This window comes from Castor canadensis, chromosome 19, assembly GCF_047511655.1.
Source record: "Castor canadensis chromosome 19, mCasCan1.hap1v2, whole genome shotgun sequence".
In the NCBI taxonomy this organism is placed as follows: domain Eukaryota; kingdom Metazoa; phylum Chordata; class Mammalia; order Rodentia; family Castoridae; genus Castor; species Castor canadensis.
In genome coordinates, this window is record NC_133404.1 from 39,013,714 (window position 1) to 39,034,843 (window position 21,130).

General features: G+C 38.9%; 1 protein-coding gene and 1 pseudogene across 3 annotated transcripts in view; both read left to right on the forward strand.

Moving 5' to 3' along the window:
- The window catches only part of Agbl1 (AGBL carboxypeptidase 1), a 780,759-nt gene that overhangs the window by 499,367 nt on the left and 260,262 nt on the right, over positions 1–21,130 (forward strand). The window lies entirely within an intron of this gene.
- On the forward strand, positions 2,683–4,906 carry LOC109685301 (small ribosomal subunit protein uS3-like; annotated as a pseudogene).

The window sequence follows — 21,130 nt, forward strand, 5'->3', positions numbered from 1 at the left end:
CAATAAAAAAATAGAGAAAGGTGACATAGGATAAACAAGGAAGCATGATGGAAAACAGAAAAGGTGAGTTGACTGTAAGGCAGGCTTTTCATGACGTGAGAGCTCACCCGATGTAACGGACTAGGGGACACACATTCTAGTCAGAAGGAAGAGCAAGTACAAAGGCCCTGTGGCAGAAGGAGGTAAAGCAAAGTGGCCAGAATTTTTAAGGCATGGGGTGGTAGGGTAGAATTTGGAGAAGTAGGTAAATAGCACAATATGTGGAGCCCAGTAAGCTGGGTTGGGACTGGACCATCATGGGCACTGGATGAGATTGTGTGGCTGACTGAACAGTGTTCAAAGGGAATGGTCATCATTGCTGTGATTCACAAGGGTAGCTAGCCAGCAGTGTGGACAGAGACCATCAAGGCTGGCACTCTGGACATTGAGGCAGTTGTCTAGGGTACACAGAATAGTTCTCTCCTTTTCTAGCTCTAGGCTTTCTCTACCACAATTCTATTTGCCTACTTTCCAAACTGTTCTCCAACTATGGGAATATCACCAGCTCTGGATTCCGTTTTTGCTCTCTTTATTTTTATTATCTGTAAAAGGAGACAGTAATATGCTATGGTATTTCCAGGAACAGCCGTATGGCAAAAGACTCACTTCAGAGCTGGGTATGTTGGTGCATACCTTTAATACTAGCTCTTGGGAAGTGGAGCCAGGAGGATCTTGGGTTCAAGGCCATTCTGTGCTACATAGCAAGACCTTATCTCAGACAAAACAAGACAAAAATTAAACATTTTGGTCTAATTCTCCAGTATAAGTGGCATGACCATGCTTTTAAAACCAATCTTATAAAATTTGAAATCTTATTAGCTGCGTTTGCTTTTATGAAAACTGAGTTTGTATATGCTGCTGTTGCTCTTTCAATCTACTCACCTGAAAATAAACCAGTAGGCTTTATGAGGTAGTTCACCTAGAAAAGAACTCAGATGAAATCTCATCCTAGTCTCAGCAACTCCTGCTCTACATAAATTCATTTAAAAATATTTTCTTAGCTGGAAGTGATGGCGCACACCTGTAATTCCAGCACTATGGAGGCTGAGTTCCAAGTCAACCTGGGTTCCATAGTGAGACTCCATCTTAAAAGTCATAAACTCAGAAACAAAGACAACACAAAGAATATTTTCTCAAAGTATAAAGACAAGCAGAAAAATATAAAACCAGGGACCTTCCCAAAAGAAAACAACAGAAATCAGGGAAGAAGGATGAAATGAAGGAAAGCCAAACAAAGGCATGAAAAGCCCAAAAAAAGCACAAACATATGTGAGTAACATCATCTAACAGCTCTATAATGAACTTACTGGTCTGTGCGCACACGCAAAAGTCTGTCATCTGAATTTCTCTAGGCTAACATGGGAAGTTTCCACTATCTAAAATTTTCTATTAAAAGTACAAGATTAGCTGATATTGACTGATCAAACATGGCACTTGTTTGCCTTTGGTTGGAGTGTCAGCATGGGACACACTCAGCATTCAGTAACATTTATTCGGCACTTCCAGTATACAGTGCCCTTGACAAGCTGGGTAAGGGATCCATGGAGAGGAAGCCAAGGCCTCTGTCCCAGGAAGCATTCAATATTGATTCTGAACCATTTCCTGTGGCTGTCATTTCTTCAGTTCTTCTTATCTGATCTCTCTTTGGCTTATTCTAAATTAACCAACGCCCCAAAGGCTACAAATGAATCTGATTAATCTGGGTGGTGGGAGAGTAGTGAGTACAAACTGAAGCCAAAAGATCAAAAAGTCCAGCAAGCAGCCCTTCCTTCCCCTGCACTGGTGCTCTGCTGTTGTTTTATTGAGGGACAGTCTGCTGTGATGAGCTGACCTTGCCACAGGGTGTCACAAGTGCCCCAGGGACTCTGGGCACACCAGGGAGACAAGGTCTAGAAGGTCAGACGCCAGCAGACTGCAGCCGCCTTTCCTCCCACATGGCCAAGTGAGTCAGCCCTGACTCAGCCCAGCTGATGCAGAAATCATCCCTAATATCACTGCTGCTAGGCAGGCAGCAGTGACGGAAGGCCTCTAAAATTGTTCACCAGGCCTTGCGTAGCTCCCTAGAGGAGGATGGGACTTAGATTCTGGCTGCGTATGAGTGAAGGACTCTGGGCATCTCAGCACCACTCAGGACTGGCTCTTTCCTAGGCATCCAGAATGGGATCAAGTCCCTCCCAGAGAGGGAGTCTGGAGACAATGATTTTGATGTTGATTCTGCCTCATTCTTGTTGGTGACCTTCAGTTACTCATTCACAGTGCTGGGCCTCAGTTTCTCCATCTGTAATGTAAAAGTAGATCCTTTCCTTTGGGTGGTGTGCAGTGGCAAGATGGCAGTGTGCAGATTTCCAAGAATAGGCAGTTTGGTGCTGATGGCATCTTCAAAGCTGAATTGAATGAATTTCTTACTCAGAAGCTAGTTGAAGATGGTTATTCTGGAGTTGAGGTCCAAGTTAAACCAACCAGGAAAGAAATCATTATTTTAGCTACCAGGACCAGAATGTTCTTGGTGAGAAGGGTCGTTGTCGGATTTGGGAATTGACTGCAGTTTTTCAGAAGAGATTTGGCTTTTCCAAGGGCAGTGTAGAGTTTATGCTAAAAAGGTGGCCACAAGAGGTCTGTGTGTCATTCCCCAGACAGAGTCCCTTCACTACAAATGCCTAGGAGGGCTTGCTGTGTGGAGGGCCTGCTATGGTGTGCTGCGATTCATCATGGAGAGAGGTGACAAAGACTGTGAGGTTGTGGTGTCTCGGAAACTTCGAGGACAGAGTGCTAAATCCATGAAGTTTGTGGATGGCCTGATGATCCACAGTGGAGACCCTGTTAACTACTATGTTCACAGCTGTGTGCCATGTGCTTTTCAGACAGGGTATGCTGGGCATCAAAGTGAAGGTCATGCTGCCCTGGGACCCAAGTGTAAGACTGGCCCCAAGAAGTCCTTGCCTGACCTTGTCAGCATTGTGGAGCCCAAAGATGAGATCCTGCCCACCATCCCCATCTCTGAACAGAAGGGCAGGGAGCCAGACCCACCTGCTATTGCCCCAGTCAGCCCCTACAGCATAGCAGGGTCTCCAGCATCTGTACCTGGAGTCTGGATGAGGCTCCAATAAAGACACTTAATAAAATCATATACGAAGACATAAAGTCTGCATAGACTGTCTGTCCATTGTTCAGACTGAGTTAATGTTGGCCTGGGGAGCATTGCTTATCCTTTTGGTATAAACTCAGTTTGTGGTATAGACGTGAAAGAGAGGACCCAAGCACAGCTAATGAGAGAAATACTCTGGGACAGTGAAGGCTCGTGGCTACAGGGCAACACCTTGACTAGTTGTCATGTAGTTCAGTATTTTAGGATGAGAAGAAGAATTTGGTTTTGGTGGTGCTGGGGATTTACCCAGGCTCTTGGCACATGGTAAGTCTACACTGTACCACTGAGCTAAGCCACAACCTCAACCTGGAGAAGGATGCTTAAGATTATATTTTGTCACACTGTGCTAAGAATGTTGTTTTTCTGTAGTCATTTACGTCACTAAAGCATAAAGGGAATTTGCCTGTGTCATTGTGCTAAAAGCTCAGAAGTAAATTTACCTAAGCAATATAAAGCTGTCATTAGACTCTACATTTCTAGATCTGTACTTTTCACCATTATACTCTGGAAAACAAAAAATACCCAAAATACTCTCAGTGCATGTGTCTTAATGTTTTGAAATACTTGCTATTAATGTCTTTATTTTGTAAGAAATACAGTGCTTTTAGTTTATGTATTTGAAACTAGAGGACAGATTGGCTTGAAAATCCTACAGGACTGACAAAATGTTAGGATTGCTTGCAAAGAGAGGACTTCTTTTTTTTGTAATGATAGTTGTCCTGGACCTGGGATGCAGCCTGGCTGGTAGTTAAAAACCCTGGTTCCATGGATCCAAAAAAAAAAAAAAAAAAAAGTGAATCCTTTCAATTCTGAGATATTAAGGAAGGATCTGCCATGTTTTCTTGTGCTAGACATTTCAGTTTCAGTGTCTCACTTGGGCCTAACAATCAAGCTTCAAGGTAGGAGAAATTAGCCCCTTTTAAACAGGCACAGAACCCAAGACTTTATAAGACTCATAAAAGGTAAAGGAAAGGCAATACAAGGAGTCATTTTAACCCAGATTTGCCCAGATTATTTCCATGATAATTAAGGCCTTAATTTACAAGCCATACGCATACAAGCTCCCTTGTGACTTCTGGGAGCTAAATTTCAACCATGGTGAGGTGAAAGGCACAGAGAATATATTTGAGTAAGATTGGTGAAAGGTAGGTTCTGGATTTTTGTCCTTCCAAATTGTTGTAAGAGAGATATAGAGGGCATAACTGGGTTGCAAACCTTCTCAACCTGGAGCAGCTCCAGCATCACCTATAGGCTTATATAGACTGTGGCGTCTACCCATAGAGTTTCTGATTCAATAGGTATGGTGTGAGTCCCTTCCAAACTAAATTTTCATTCTAATAAGTTCCTGGAATGGTACTGATGCTGTTGGTCCATTGGCCATACTTTGAGAACTGTTAAGTTGGTGAAAAAACTCCTTGGGTATTCAACTAGAAGACCAAAGTGCTAGAATCCCAACTATTTCTCTTCTTGGCTCATTGACTTTAGGTATTAATCAGTGCCTATTTCTTCAAATGCATACAAGGGTCTTACCTATAACACAGGGCTGTTAGTTGTGTTAAATGAGATGTCAGGGTAGGTACCTAAAACATGTCTGTTGGTTTTGAATATTTTTTGAAAAGTTTTATTTATTTGTAATTTTTTAGCTTTGTTGAGGTTGGCAAAAATGTGTGATTCAAAGTGTGTAATATTGATATGTATATATATTGTGAAAAGATTTCCATAGTCAAGCTAATTATTCATCACCACTTCACATAGTAATCTTATTACATATTTATTTAGTGCAGTGACAATACTTGAAATCTATTTTTGTAACAAATTTCATGCAAATGGAATAGTACACGTCCTCATGCCCTACATAAAACCTCCAGAAAGAAATCACCTTATAACTGCACATTTGGTACCATTTGAAAAATTTATTCTCATCTCTCCCAACCACTAGCCACTGGCAACCCACTTTACTTAGTTTCTATGAGTTTGACTCTTACACTTCAATAATATTTTTTTTAACAAGACAGAGATGGTTGGAACTTGGAAAGGTAGCAGGAAGGAGAAAAATATTTTTTTATTATGCTTATTTAAGAAATAGAAAGGTCTGTTCATGTTTGTGGGCAAATGATTTGAACTGAATTAACAGATCCCTGTGGACTTCAGAGCTGACATGGATCTTGTGATTCTATCATATCTGTCAGTCAATCTATCTGTGTGGACAGATCTCACCAAGCTATCTGGCTCACACAAAGTGAACCATAGGACCCCAAGCTCACAAATTCGGAAGGGGAAGAATAAAAGGAAACACCCTTTTGAAATGCACATAGATGCATGATTTGATCCCAATAAAAATGGAGATGAAGCTACAGCTAGATACCATCAGTTTGGTCCAATGTACAAAGGTTTAATTTTTATGTTTGCATTTAGTTATTTTTATAGTACTGACTTCCCAGCTCATTTCTGAATAAATCCATGCAGCATTGAAACAAATGCCAAAGAAACAGAAAAAAACTCTCTCAGAATTTCCCGTCCATATTTATAGTGAGTTGACAGATATTGCATTTCTTTCTTTATAAGTCCTAATCAATTCATTGCTAAGAGGAAAAAAAAAAAAAAACCAAGGAGCGAATAAAGAAAACAGATGAAGAAGAACAGTTTGTGTGGGGCTTCTGGCCATTACCCTTCTGTTGTAACTCTCATTAGGAGAACTAATTTGCATTACATTAATAAATATAGGAATAGAGGATGCAACAATCAAAGAAGATGCAATTACAAATCCATTGTTCCCATTTTAATTCTGCAATTTGATGATTTGAAGAAGACAGAAATGTTTTCCTTATAGGGCCCCTCCTCCTATTTGGTCAGGATGCAAGTAACAGGGTGAGGGGAAGTGTGTATTTTGGCCTAGCTGCCTTTGTGTACAAGGACTATGGTTAATATGCCTTGCTTAAATCTAGATCCTTTACATCTGAATCTTGTTTTGTTCTTGGCTACTGGCGAGACTGACCCCAGCGTTGACAAAGTGAGACCTGATCTATGATAGTTTTGGGGAAGTCTCAGCTCTGATCTGTCACCTAACTGAATGACCAGGAGCTGTCCAGTCCATAGCTTTACCACTGACAATGGAATGGAAGGGAGACTTAGAGTGCAAACAGAAGGCTGCCAAGTTTCTATACCAGATCTAGAGGAAGGAAGTAAGGCGCAATAGTGCTAACATGGGGGGAGGAAAGGCCTTGTTACTCAAGTGTTAATATGAATTGGAATCACCTGGGGTTTTTGTTTAAAAGCTTCTACCGGTGCAAATGCTGTGGGTTCATGCACTGCACTTGAGCCACTCCACACCTCCCTTCTCTTGCCCTGGCCACTGATGAGTTTTAGCTTCTTCAATTTAACAGTGACTTCCGTGATAAGAACAACTGAATTTTGCTTAGATACTTCTAGAGGGATACATAGCTTTTCTCTCAAAGTAAAAGAAAATTAATAATGTTAGAGTCACATCAGGAAAACTACCTGATTCCTCTCGCCTCAAAAATAATTGTGCAGTGTTGCTAGTGGAGATCTTCTCACTGTTTATCCTAACCCTAGTTATTAAATTTTAGGGGTGTTTTCCTCCTGTCATAGGTTCCTAGGAGGAAGTAGAGGAAGTGCCTGGGTTGGACAGAAGAAAGGGAATCACATGCACTGAGCACTCATTAGGCTGAGCTTAACAAACACTTCTGGTTTTAATTTTAGCAACAGCTGTAAGGGGTCAGTAATAACATATATTAATAATAAAGGAACTTAGAAGGGCTGAGAAATATTCAGAAAGACTTAGTGACTTACTGGGAAGATCTAGACTCTACATTCCTCTGCTTATACATGCTTCTGAATATTAATTCTTTGACATCTGCAATTTGACTTGAGGTCACTAGCTTTTTATTTACCTCTTGCATTATTTCCCATGACAACCAACCAGACTACCAGAAGGTCCTGCAGAGTTCCTTGGAAGGTGCACAAATGGGCTATTTGGGGTCAATGGATGGGCCATTGGCTTCTGTCAGCCACACCTCAGTTCTGCACCTGTTTCTTTTTGGACCGTGGTCCACCAATGGAGCCTAGAGCCTATGGCTACTATTCCTGCCTCTGTCCTATCGTTATGATTTCTACAAATGAGAACTCTCCCTTGGTTCTCATTGGGTTCCCTAATGTCCTGGTAGTTTTAAAGGTAATCAGGTGGACTTCAATTACATCATTGCCAATTATATGATGAAAGGAAGAACTTAATGCACACCATTCATTCAAATTGCTCAGTCCTAGTTCTTGGATGACTGGGCAAGGTACCCCCACTGCCACTCTCTGACTATGACAATAGGTCCCAACATATTCATTTGCACAACAGCTTCATTCTTTATGATCTCAAGTAGCCTGTGATATTCTTTAGGAGGTGTTGCCTAGAAGTAAGAGAACATGACCAAGTGTATTAATTGCCACTGCTCTTGGGATGTACGCACATTTTTCAAAATGTTTTCCACTGGCATAATTTTGTATTTCCAGTTAATTTCCAAAAAAGTTCCACAAATGCTACTGGTGGTTCTTCTTTTTTCTTTTCTTATCACTCCTGTCATTGTGAAGATTTTTTGCTTAAACTAACCACCCTTAGTTCACTTGCATGTTTAAATTGTTAAACAAAATGCCCACAAAAAAGTAAAAGCAATATATGAAGAAAAATGGTTGAGAATTTTCTAAATTTGATGAACATGGTGAAAAATAACAGTAAGTAGACATAATACATTTCTTTATATTCTAGGTCAAAAAAATCTATACTTAGTGTGTTGTAGTAAAAATTCCAATAAAGACCAAAAAAAAAATCTGGAAACCAACTACACAGAAAAGATAGATGATTTTAACCACCATTTAATATCTGCAAAGAGGTACAGCTTCAAAAAATATTTTAAAGCTAGTTATGTGAAAGTGAACCAAAGGAACTTTGGTCAATCGTTAGCTCCTTTACACACACATTAATTATTGTCTATATCTTCAAGATATGTCAGATTAGTTTTGCTGTATTTGATTTTTCCAAGAATTTTTTTCTTTTCTTTACTTTTTATAATGGAACATGATCACATGCTCTTAAAACATCTGCATCAAGAGAAACTTGTTTATGGAATAAAGTGACATCTTACAACATGTATTGTCTTTGCTGCACTTCATACACTAGAAACTACTTAGTAGAAGGCTTCACATATTGTGATCTCTCAATAAATAAGTATTGCTAAAAGAATATTAGAATTCTTGATCTTCATCAGAATTCTTATTTTTAATTCTTTCTGATTCTTTAGCTAGGTAGTTTCTAAAATGGAATGAATTAACTCCTTGGAGTTATCCAAGGGAGTAAAACAAAAGACCATTCTCTGGTATTTTGGATGAAAACTTAAGAAATTTTGTGCATTTAAAACATTTTTACTGAATGCTTTATACCTCATATACTGCCTCTGTACTGTATTATATATGTGTGTGCATATAGATTCAAATACATAAATATGACTTTATAAATAATTTAGCCCATGTAAAATGTGGTAAATGCCTGAGTATAAAATAAAAAGTATTTGGAATACAAGTCAACAGCACTATGAAGTACCATTTCCATTAATTAAAATTTCTAAAATTAAGGCAGACAATAACAAGTATTGACAAGGATAATAGGAAGTTGGAACCCTTATATTTTGCTGGTGAGAATGTAAAATGGCGGAGTCACTTTGGAAACCAGCATAGCATTTCTTTAAGTTAAATACCATATGACCCAACAATTCCATCCCTGAAATTGAACGAAAACATACGTCCACACAAATACTTGTATATGGACATTCATGGCAGCATTATTGGTAACAGCTTGAAAGTAGAAACTACCTCAAAGTCCATTAATTGATACAGTAAGAAACAAAATGTGGTATGTTCATATGGTAGACTTTATGAAAAGGAATTAATTTCATGCTACAACAAGGATGAGCTTGAAAACATTGTATGATGAAAGAAGCCAGATGCAATAAGTCACATGTTATATGATTTCATTTAGAGGAGATGTCCAGAGTAGCCAAATCCACAGAGTTAGAAGGTATATTAGTGGTTGCCAGGACCTTACGGGAACAGTAAACAAGAAGTATCTGCTAACAGGTATGGATTTTATGAACTGATGAAAATATTCTAACATTAAATAGTGGTGAGGTTTATACAACTCTGTAAATATTCTAAAAACACTGTACATTTTAAAAATGAGTATTATGCTATATAAGTTATTTCTCAATAAAACTATTATTAAAAATGTGTTTGGGAACCATAAGTTTTAGATAAATACATACAAATTGTTTGAAGCCAATATAGCTGAGAAGACCTCGCTAATCAAAGTGTCCACTTGCATTTGCATTAAATTGTCACGCTTCCCTCTTCTAAATGATACAACTTCCAGAGGATGCTTTTCTTTAAATTGTTTCTATGAGCTTTGGTGTAATAAGACATGGCGTGTTTCATTTCACATACCTTCGTGGTGGTCTGAAAGGGATGCCACTGGGTGTACAAGGAGAAATTAGGACACACTGGGCAAACTAATCAAATTGTTCTTTGAATTAGAAGAAAAGAAATTTTATCAGATTTGTGATAATATGTTCTCATTTAAGGGACTGTGGAGAAGGGAGAAGAATAAGTGTTTCATGTTTTCTCTATTTAAGCCTAAAACACCCAAAGATTATCCATAATTCCTTTTCTTGCCCTACTTCTCGGCAGCAGAGAACATGGATTGTTTTTCCTTTTCATCTCTGAATAATTATCAAGGGCAAAGTACTGTTGGCTTGGATTGTTATTCAGGTTACTGTGGAGGTAATTGAGGTGGATGTACTGTTTCAACCCATTGGTTGAAGGCTATTATAACAGGCCCAGCCTATTATCTGATGTTCTCCCCAAAGGACTCACTTACAGGCCCTGAAAGGTTTGAATGTTACCCTGAGTACTTGCTCTAGGAAGAGTAAGGGTGCTGATGTTAGTAGTAAATCTAGCTTTTATGGAGCTTTCATCTGGTAATATTTGGGGAATCCTACATAAGAAAAAGATTACATATCACAAATACAGAAATAGTTATGAATGTGAATATTTACTTAGAACGACAGGTATAACAAATCACACAGGTGGAAATTCTGCCAAATTACAACCCAAAATCAAAACACAGTTCATTTGAAATATTGTGTCTCCTCTCTCCCTTTTCTCAGTGCCAAGTGCTTTTGGACATGTCTGTAACGTGGTAGCACTCCTGGTCCTCAATTTTGTGTCACAACTTTGGATGAGTGAGCACAGTCAGAATTACCGGAAGCTCTTCTGCTGGCATGGTAGCAATGACTTAACCATGCATAGGAATCACTATGAACCACATACATGGGTCCCTCTAACCATGCACTAAATAGCTCCCCAGTGTTACCCCTCCTGGGGGTGATCCCCACAGTGAGGAGGAGTTTGATGGAGGGTAATGGGAAGGTAGCAGCATCGGTGAGGTGAGAGAGCAGAGTTACCCATTGCTATTAAAAACCCACTTCTCTATACAGGGAACTTAAAAATCTAAATTCTCCCAAAACTAATGAACCAATAGAGAAATGGGCACGTGAACTAAACAGAACTTTCTCAAAAGAAGAAATTCAAATGGCCAGAAAACTCATGAAAAAATGCTCACCATCTCTAGCAATAAAGGAAATGCAAATTAAAACCACACTAAGATTCCTCATCACCCCTGTTAGAATAGCCATCATCAGCAACACCACCAGCAACAGGTACACTGCTGGTGGGAATGTAGACTAGTACAACCACTCTGGAAAAAAAAAATTTGGAGGCTACTTAAAAAGCTAGACATCGATCTACCATTTGATCCAGCAACACCACTCTTGGGGATATACCCAAAAGACTGTGACACAGGTTACTCCAGAGGCACCTGCACATCCATGTTTATTGCGGCACTATTCACAATAGCCAAGTTATGGAAACAGCCAAGATGCCCCACCACTGATGAATGGATCAAGAAAATGTGGTATCTATACACAATGGAATTTTATGCAGCCATGAAGAAGAACGAAATGTTATCATTCACTGGTAAATGGATGGAATTGGAGAACATCATTCTGAGTGAGGTTAGCCTGGCCCAAAAGACCAAAAATCATATGTTCTCCCTCATATGTGGACATTAGATCAAGGGCAAACACAATGATGGGATTAGACTATGAGCACATGATAAAAGCGAGAGCACACAAGAGAGGGGTGAGGATAGGTAAGACACTGTTGCCCTTAACACAGAGAAACTAAAGCAGATACCTTAAAAGCAACTGAGGCCAATAGAAAAAGGGGAACAGGAACTAGAGAAAAGGTTAGATCAAAAAGAATTAACCTAGAAGGTAACACCCACGCACAGAAAATCAATGTGAGTCAATGCCCTGTATAGCTATCCTTATCTCAACAAGCAAAAACCCTTGTCCCTTCCTGTTATTGCTTATACTCTCTCTACAACAAAATTAGAAATAAGGGCAAAATAGTTTCTGCTGGGTATTCACGGGGTGGGGGGGAGAGGGAGGGGGTGGAGTGGGTGGTAAGGGAGGGGGTGGGGTCAGGGGGGAGAAATGACCCAAGCCTTGTATGCACATATGAATAATAAAAGAAAAAGGAAAAAAAATAGATAAAAAAATACCCACTTCTAGACAGTGCATGGAATGACATAAATGGGTACAATTCCTATATTTTTATGTATCCATTAAAATTTAATTTGAACCAAAATAACTACCTACTTCTGCAAATTTTGCAATCATAAGGCCCTAGAAAGAGTCTGATAGCAAGGGGGACCAATGCTTCAACTTCCATAGCTTCATGATAAATGCACCTCCACTGGCCTCCTCTTTTGCAAAGACATTTTATAGATGTCCAATCAAGTAAATCTATTTGCCTCATGAGTCCACAGGGCACGTCAAAACACTCCAATTTGAATCACAGAGGAAATAACAGAAGAAGATAAATGAGAAAAGTATTCTTTATCAAAATTTTTTCTAGAATATGTCCTACGTTTTAGAAATTCCTGTTACTAAGGATAGCAATGAAAGCTTTTTTCTCTCATAAAATATATTTTAAAAATAAATTCATTGTGATTTCCTCACTATGAGAGTATTATTAGATTATGGAACCCTTGTGGGTCAGAAGCCCTAAATCTTATCATACTGACTTATAGGAAATCTATGCCATCACTAGTATAAATCTAAAAGGCAGGAAAAGATCGCCTCCCAAAATGTATCTGACTGAAACACTGCGGATCCATCTCTGGTGTCTCACAGGCACAATTCAGGTCCTTCATCCATTCAATTCTTACTAGTATCAATCACATATGGGGCTTTTATTGGACCTAAGGTAGGTTTCAAGATTTATAAGATACAGGTCTCACCCTCTAGGATCTAGGGAGTTTTAGGCATTATTGCCTAACATACAACTAACTATAATAAAAATGCTAGGTGACAAGTAGATATAATGTACTGTGGAAATTCTAAAGAGAGAGAGGGAACACCACCCAATTATTGATTTGAAGGTAGAGGGGAGAATGAAATGTATTTGGTCCCCAACATCATAGGGTTTATACTGTCATGGGGAAAAAGCACATTAAATAACTCAAGATACACATGAATACATAATTAAAAATTGTGATGTGTTATGAAAAAAAGACTTAAGGGACAATGACAGAGAGTGCTGGTTAAGATTGGGGGGTCACAGAAAGTCTGAGAAAACAATATGGAAGGAGAACTCAGTATTTTGTAAGAGGGTCCTAAATTAAAGAGATTATGTAGAATGCTTCAGGGAGAGAAAGGCAAGAGTGAGAGGGGTTCTTTTTTTTTATTATTATTCATATGTGCATATAAGGCTTGGGTCATTTCTCCCCCCCTGCCCCCACCCCCTCCCTTACCACCCACTCCGCCCCCTCCCTCTCCCCCACCCCCCCAAAACCCAGCAGAAACTATTTTGCCCTTATTTCTAATTTTGTTGTAGAGAGAGTATAAGCAATAATAGGAAGGAACAAGGGTTTTTGCTGGTTGAGATAAGGATAGCTATACAGGGCATTAACTCACATTAATTTCCTGTGCGTGGGTGTTACCTTGTAGGTTAATTCTTTTTGATCTAACCTTTTCTCTAGTTCCTGGTCCCCTTCTCCTATTGGCCTCAGTTGCTTTTAAGGTATCTGCTTTAGTTTCTCTGTGTTAAGGGCAACAAATGCTAGCTAATTTTTTAGGTGTCTTACCTATCCTCACCCTCCCTTGTGTGCTCTCGCTTTTATCATGTGCTCAAAGTCCAATCCCCTTGTTGTGTTTGCCCTTGATCTAATGTCCACATATGAGGGAGAACATACAATTTTTGGTCTTTTGGGCCAGGCTAACCTCACTCAGAATGATGTTGATACAGGAAAGAATAGGAAATACTCTGGAATTAGTAGGTATAGGTAAGAACTTTCTCAACGAAACCCCAGCAGCACAGCAACTAAGAGATAGCATAGATAAATGGGATCTCATAAAACTAAAAAGCTTCTGTTCATCAAAAGAAATGGTCTCTAAACTGAAGAGAACACCCACAGAGTGGGAGAAAATATTTGCCAGCTATACATCAGATAAAGGACTGATAACCAGAATATATAGGGAACTTAAAAAACTAAATTCTCCCAAAACTAATGAACCAATAAAGAAATGGGCAAGTGAACTAAACAGAACTTTCTCAAAAGAAGAAATTCAAATTGCTAAAAAACACATGAAAAAATGCTCACCATCTCTAGCAATAAAGGAAATGCAAATTAAAACCACGCTAAGATTCCACCTCACCCCTGTTAGAATAGCCATCACAGCAACACCACCAACAACAGGTGTTGGCGAGGATGCGGAGAGGGGTTCTGTGGCAGGAGAGCGCTGGAGAGTCATGGACGGAAGGAAGGGCATGGGACTGAGCTGTGAATGATGGGTCAGGATATACTTCAGAGAGGAGGGACAAGAGCCAAATCCTGAAGGCAAGGTAACAATTCTGTGCCACAGGAATCTTTTGAAACTACAAAAATACCACTCTGCATGTGTGTATGTGAGTGTGAGAGTGTGTGTGTGTGTGTGTGTGTGTGTGTGAGTGTGTGTGTATGTGAGTGTGTGTGTGTGTATGTGAGTGTGTGTGTGTATTGCTGTGGATCAAACCCAGGGCCTTGACAGTGAGCTACATTTCCAACCCCAATGTATAGGTTGGAGTGGAAACAGTACATGTTGAGCATTCCTAATCTGAAAATCAATAACATTCCCCAATCCTGAAATTTTGAGTGCCCATATGATGTCACAAGTGAAAAATTCCACTTTTGGCCTCATGTAATAATTGGTCATAGTCAAAAACACAGGTGTGCTAAAAATAGTGCATATAAAATTGCCTTCAGCCTATGTATTGTGTGTATATGAAACACAAGTGAACTTGATATTTAGAGTCAGATGCTGGTCCCCAAGATAAATTCATTATGTATATATAAATTTTCCAAGATCTGAAAATATCTAAAATCCAGATCACTTCTGGAACTCATTTCAGATGAGGGATACTCAACCTGTACTAGCAAGAAGTTATTAGAGTCATCCAGGGAAGAAAAGATAATGGGCTTGGGCAGGAACAATGAGGGATGGGAGTGAGAGGCAGTCAGGTTTCACAGGTAGAATAAACAGGACTTGGATGTTGATTGAGTGAGAAGAATGTGTTTGATTTTTTAGCAGTACTGGGGTATAATTCAGGTTTTCACATTTGCTGAGCAGGTGCTCTACCTCTTGAGCATACTGCCAGCCCTTTTTGCTCTGGTTATTTTGGAAATAGGGTCTTGCTTTATGCCCAGGCTGGCCTGGACCTCCATCCTCTTATTTAATACTTTCATCCATAGCTGGGATGACAGGCACCACTGCACTCAGCTCTTTTTCATTGAGATGGGATCTCATGAACTATTTTCCCCTGGACTGGCCACAAACCACTAACCATGACCCTCCCAATCTCAGCTAGGATTACAGGCATGACCAACAGGCACCAGGTGAATATTTGTTTTTATCTTACCATCTTAACCCTGTAATAAGACAGTAAGCTCTTTGAGGCACTGGGAATGTTTCTGCTTCATCTGTGTCTTCTAGGGCATGAAGACTATAAACGCTGGTTAAGAAGTATTGGGATACTAAATGGAAACTTTACTGCATCTATCCTCTGCTCTGCAGGGCTGGCTTATGCTCTATTACAGTATGTTGGCCCTCTGATTAGGATCCCAGAAGAACAGGACAATACATCCTTCACACCTTGCCCTTAAGGACTAACTACCATCCTCTTTAAATGTAGCAAAAGCTAGAGACACAGAACTGTTCCTTGCTCTCTAAATATTTAAATTCTGCTATGATAGATGCTTGAACAGGTCCACCCAAGATGGTAGTTGGTAGCCCAACTGAGAAAAAAAATATTATGACACAGCTGTCAACATCCACTCAGTTGCCAGATGGACGTGACTTTAAAATGTCCTCATATGCATCCTGAACTTTCCCATGAACATTTCAATGAGTATGGTGTTGAGTCTAGCACTTTATAGTGGTCTACAGAGAAGCGATGTCCTGGATTTCCACTCATGTCTGCATCACCTGGCCTATTTCAGGAACAAGAGGGCCACATTAGAGTTGCAATCACTTTGTTCCTCAATTTTGTGGAGAAGCAGGTGTGGGTATTGAATGTTGAGGCCCAAATGGTTGCTCTGCCACATATAATGGACTTGGTGGGTAGCCATGACAGAAGCAGTGTGCATTCCCCACATCAGAGACCCATTTCCCAACCATACTTTGTTCTTCACATATAATTTCAGCTACTAAGCAATCTAAGTGGAAATATGCATGGGGGAGAGAACCAGAGTAATTTGAAAGAGAGAGGAAGAACTTTTGAGCAAAAGAACAAAATGAGAGAAGTTAATGTATAACATATTTTTCATTCATTACTGAGTAATGAGCAGCTTGAAACAACACATATAACTGTTCCTGTGGGTCAGAGTCTAGACAAGGCTGGGCCAAAATAGCAGCTTTCAGGGTCTCTTGAAGGCTCCCATCAAGAAATGGCTCATCTGTGGCCATTTCAAGGGTCAACATGGTAAAGACCCACTTCCAAGGTCACTCTGGTTGTTGGCATGATGTTCCTTGCTGGCTGTTGGCTGGGAGCCACCCTGTGTTCCTTGCCAGGGTGTCTCCTGCTTCATTGATGTTGCAGCCATCTTCATTTACCTAGGCAAGCAAGAGGACCATAGAGAAAGGACAAGCAGAAGTCATAGTCTTTGGTAACCTGGTCATAGAACTGACATCCCATTACCTCTGTGTGTTCCATTGGTTAGAAGTTCATCACTAGTTTTAGCCCACACTCAAGAAGGCAGTATTAATGAGAGCACAGATACAGGAGATGAAGGTCACGGAGGGTCCACTTACTACAATGACTTTGAATTATATCTAGTTGTAGTTTTGAAATTTGTGTAACAGTGAAGGAAAAATAGAAGCTTTTTTGTAAAGCAGATTTCTTTGATAAGTAACTTCCCCTCTAAATAGAAAAAACTCCAAAATATTACTCTAGCACTAAGCTCTGATATAGGATTAGCTTGATCTGGTGGTTAAAGAAACAGTCAAATAGGATTTCTCCTTGACTCATTATTAACCACTGTTTTGAAAGCATCATGAAAGACATGCCCCTTCTACACAACATCTTCTCTGAGACTGCCATTTTTAATCCCATCTAATCAGTTCATGCATTGCACCATGGATGTTTTAAAATTGTTTGCTTCATATTTTCCCCCAAACGATATCTGATACTCTTGCTTTTTCTTCCAGTTCCAGAAGACAAAAGTCCAGAGCAAAGGTCTGGCTATGGCACAGACATGGTGTGACAACTGCTGATCTGCCTTTGGAGAGAGGGGACGGGGCAGGTGACCTGAGCCAGCAAAGCAGGTTCTCTTTAGCAGGCAGGGGTGGAGGAAATCTGAAAACATACAGATTTTAACATTTTCAGTCTCATCACATAACATTTATGGTTTTATCTCTCTAACCAGACTGCAAACTCCTTGAAAATCTCTTATCTTCTGCTTTCTTTCATTAGCTAACAGCATATGTTGTACTGAGGTTGGATGAACGCATGGCATGTGTGCTCGGTTGTGAAATTTTTGCCAGTGGACTGGTGTGATTGAAGAACATTATGTGTCTGAAAGTGCTATGCAAATTGTAACAGTCTATATATATGTCAGAGTTATTATTGTTAGGATCACCACCATCATCATCATCCTTTGGCACATCTTTTATGCTCCATCTGCAAAAATAGGCTTTTTTCTAGATAGATGCTCCATCTACACTATTAGGATTTGAGTTCAGCAAAATAAACAAATCCACTTCCAAAATACATTTATATACCAGTCCTCTGCCTTTGAAATTTAGAATTGTAAACATTAGAGTGGGACTGTCATATATCGTAGCATTCATGTTTCTAAATGTAACTTTTATGCTACTATTATGAAAACAGTCAGGCTTGAATACAATGAGAAATAGAAATGAGAGCAGAAGAAACTTTGTTAGTATCTTATCATTTTTATTTACAGTATTATATGCATATATGCATGTGTAGTTAAGTGTGTAAGGACCTAATATCTTTGCTGCTTTTATAGTATGCCATTAAATACATTTGAAAATATTACTTGATTAGTGACACAAGATTCTATTCAAATGTATATAATTGAAAGTTAACCATTTTTCTAATATGAAAATTTGGACTATTAGGTCAATGGTATGACCATTAAAATATTTATACAATTTGGCAAAGCATTTTTCTGGAAAGAATTTGCCAGTTTGCATTCCTCTATGATTCTGGAAGGGTGACTCCCTCCTCTCTACCTCAACTGCATTGAATAATAACATCTTAACATTTCTTCTAATCTGATAGGAAATACTTGCTTTATTATTTGTTTTGTGTTTGGCTGTACTGGAGTTTAAATTCAGGGCCTCAGTGCTTGGTAGGCAGGTGCTCTTTGCTTGAGCAACCTCCGGCCCTTTTTGCTCTGGTTATTTTGGAGATAGGGTCTTGCTTTTTGTCCACGTTGGCCTGTACCAGGACCCTCCTAGTTTAAACTTCCTGTCACCACTGGGATGGTAAGCACATGACACCAGACCCAGATTTTTTTCTATTGAGATGGGGTCTCATAAGATTTTTTAAAAGATCAATTTATAGTTATTCTCCTGTGAAGGGTTTAATCATGACTTTTGTCCCCTTGATTTGGACTGGGTCTTAATGTTTTCCTTCTAAGTATATAAACCCTATTTAATAGATTATTTTCACCTTTTGGTTGTCATCTTTTTTTGTGTGTTTGTGTGGTACTGGGATTTGATCTACAGGCCTTCGCCTTGAGCCACTCCACCAGTCCTATTTTGTGAAATGTTTTTTCAAGATAGGGTCTTATGAACAATTTGCCTGGGCTGGCTTTGAACCTCAGTCCTCCTGATCTCTGCCTCCTGAGTAGCTAGGATTACAGGCACGGGCCACTGGTGCCCAGCTTGGCTATCATCTTATAATCATTTCCTAGCATTTATTTTCCTTTATTTGTGATTTTGTGCCTCATGTACTTGACATCCTAATATATCAACTCCTGGTGTAGTAGTTACAAGGGATAGTGAACCATATTCAATTATTTTTACAAACTTCTGATGTTTGCCTAATAATTGAATCAATAAATTATACAATATAATAACAATACTTTGATTAACTATTGTATGGCCATATATTTGTATGTACACACGAATGTATAAAATATATGACAAGCAAAGAATATATAGAATGTGTGTGTACAGTGTAAAATATAATGATAGGGTTGAGCATGGTGGGCATGCCTGAAATCCTACCTATTCAGGAGACATAGCTAAGAGGATTTCAGTCTGAGGCTGGTCCCAGACAAAAATATGAGACCTTATCCTAAAATTGACTAAGGAAAAAAAGGGTGGAGGAGGATGTGACTCAAGTGGTAGAGTGCCTGCCTTGCAAGCATAAGGCCCTGAGTTTAAATCCCAGTCTTCCAAAATACAAAAATAATGATAAAATGACCCATGAGTTCCTTTACTTGGCAGTCTCCAGGTGTCCTCCTCAGCTATGCAACTCTCCCCCATGTCCCCAGGTTAGGTACTATTCTGAGTACTATGACAATTGTTTTTTTTTTTGCAAATTGTTTGAATTCACTATGAAGGCAACATATTGTTTAGTTTTCCTTGCCTTTGGATTTTATAGGACTGTATTGACACAGTGTGACATTTTTCTGTCACTTACTTTTTATCTGACATACAGTTTTAAATTGCTCCTGTTGATAAATGTTACTGTAATTCTCTTTCACTGCCATGGAGTGAATATGTCACAGTTTATCTATTCATTGTAGTCTTCCTGGATAGTTGGGTTGTTTTCAGCTTGTTTCTTTTCCCCCAGCTACAGAGCATATTGCTTTGAATGTTCTTGTACCTGACATGTCTCCCAGTGCAAAACAGCAAAATCGACTCCAGGGAATGTATTGAATCGTCTAATTGTTGAGTTCTAGGCTATATGTATGTTCAAGTTTACTAGATAAGAGCCCAGCTGGTTCCCAAAGTGGTTATTCTGGCTTTTTCCCCTCACCATAATGGATAATGTTCCCTACGTGTTTTTTTAACATTTAGCATTTCTGATTTTTTATGTTTGTATGGTAGATGCAAAGTATTATTTCAATAAGATTTTAATGACAATTTTTCTCATTACTGAGATTAAGCACATTTTACTTGTTTAAAAGCCATCCGTGTTTTCTGTACTGACAAACATTTGTTCAAATGCTTTGCCTGTTTTTTCAAAATATTTTTTCTAATTGAGTCCCAGAGCTCTCTATTTCTATTTTAATTTTTTATCATTATCACCATTGCAAAATATATTCTTCCTGTTTATGTCTTGACATTTCATTCTCTTTGTAGTCCGTTTTGATTGATGAAATAAAGTGCTTAAATTTTGCCTAGGCAGATTTATGTTTCCTTTCCTTTATGGTCTGTTCTTTCTGGATCTTATTTTTAAAAAAGTTCTTCATTATTCTCCAAGTCATTAAGATTCTCTCTGCTTTATTTTAAAATTTTATGGTTTGAACTCTGACATTTAATGCAAAAAAAATTTTTAGGCTATCAGGGAAGGATCTGATTCCATTTCTTTTTCCATCTGGATGAGTAATTATATCAGAATCTGATACTTTTCCCCAATGGTCTGAATGTCTGTCTGCTTGATCAGAATTTTCCTGTTTGTGTCTTTCTCATGTTCTCTATTCCTTCCATCCATTTCTTTTTATTCCTCACCACACCCCATTGTGTAAAACTTCACTGACCAATAGAAATATGTGAGCTGGCTGGCGGAGTGGCTCAGGTGGTAGAGCAACTGCTTAGCAAGTGTGAGGCCCTGAGTTCAAACCCCAGTACTGCCCAAAGAAAAGAAGTATGTGAACTAAATATTAGAGCCACAAGTGGAACTTAAGGGATAAGGATGCAGTTGGTCTTCAATAGCACAATAGGGTCATTACACTTGACAATATCTAACTCTATATTTCAAACTTGCTATTAGAGAAGATTTGGAATGTTCCCATCACAAAGAAATGGTAAGTGACTGAGGTGATGGATAAGTCAGTGAGCCTGACCTGATCACGTCACATTATACACCATCGATACGTACAATTATTATATCATTTAAAAATGTGTAGTCACATTAGAAAAGTATAAAGAAATAGTGAAACTAAGTTTATTATATCTTGCTAAATTCACTATGTTAAAATAATAGCTTCAACATGTAATCAATATACTTCATACTAGGTCATCAAAGTATTTCATCATCTATATTCTTTTATATTTTTGGCACATCTCAATTTGAACTTGACCACAA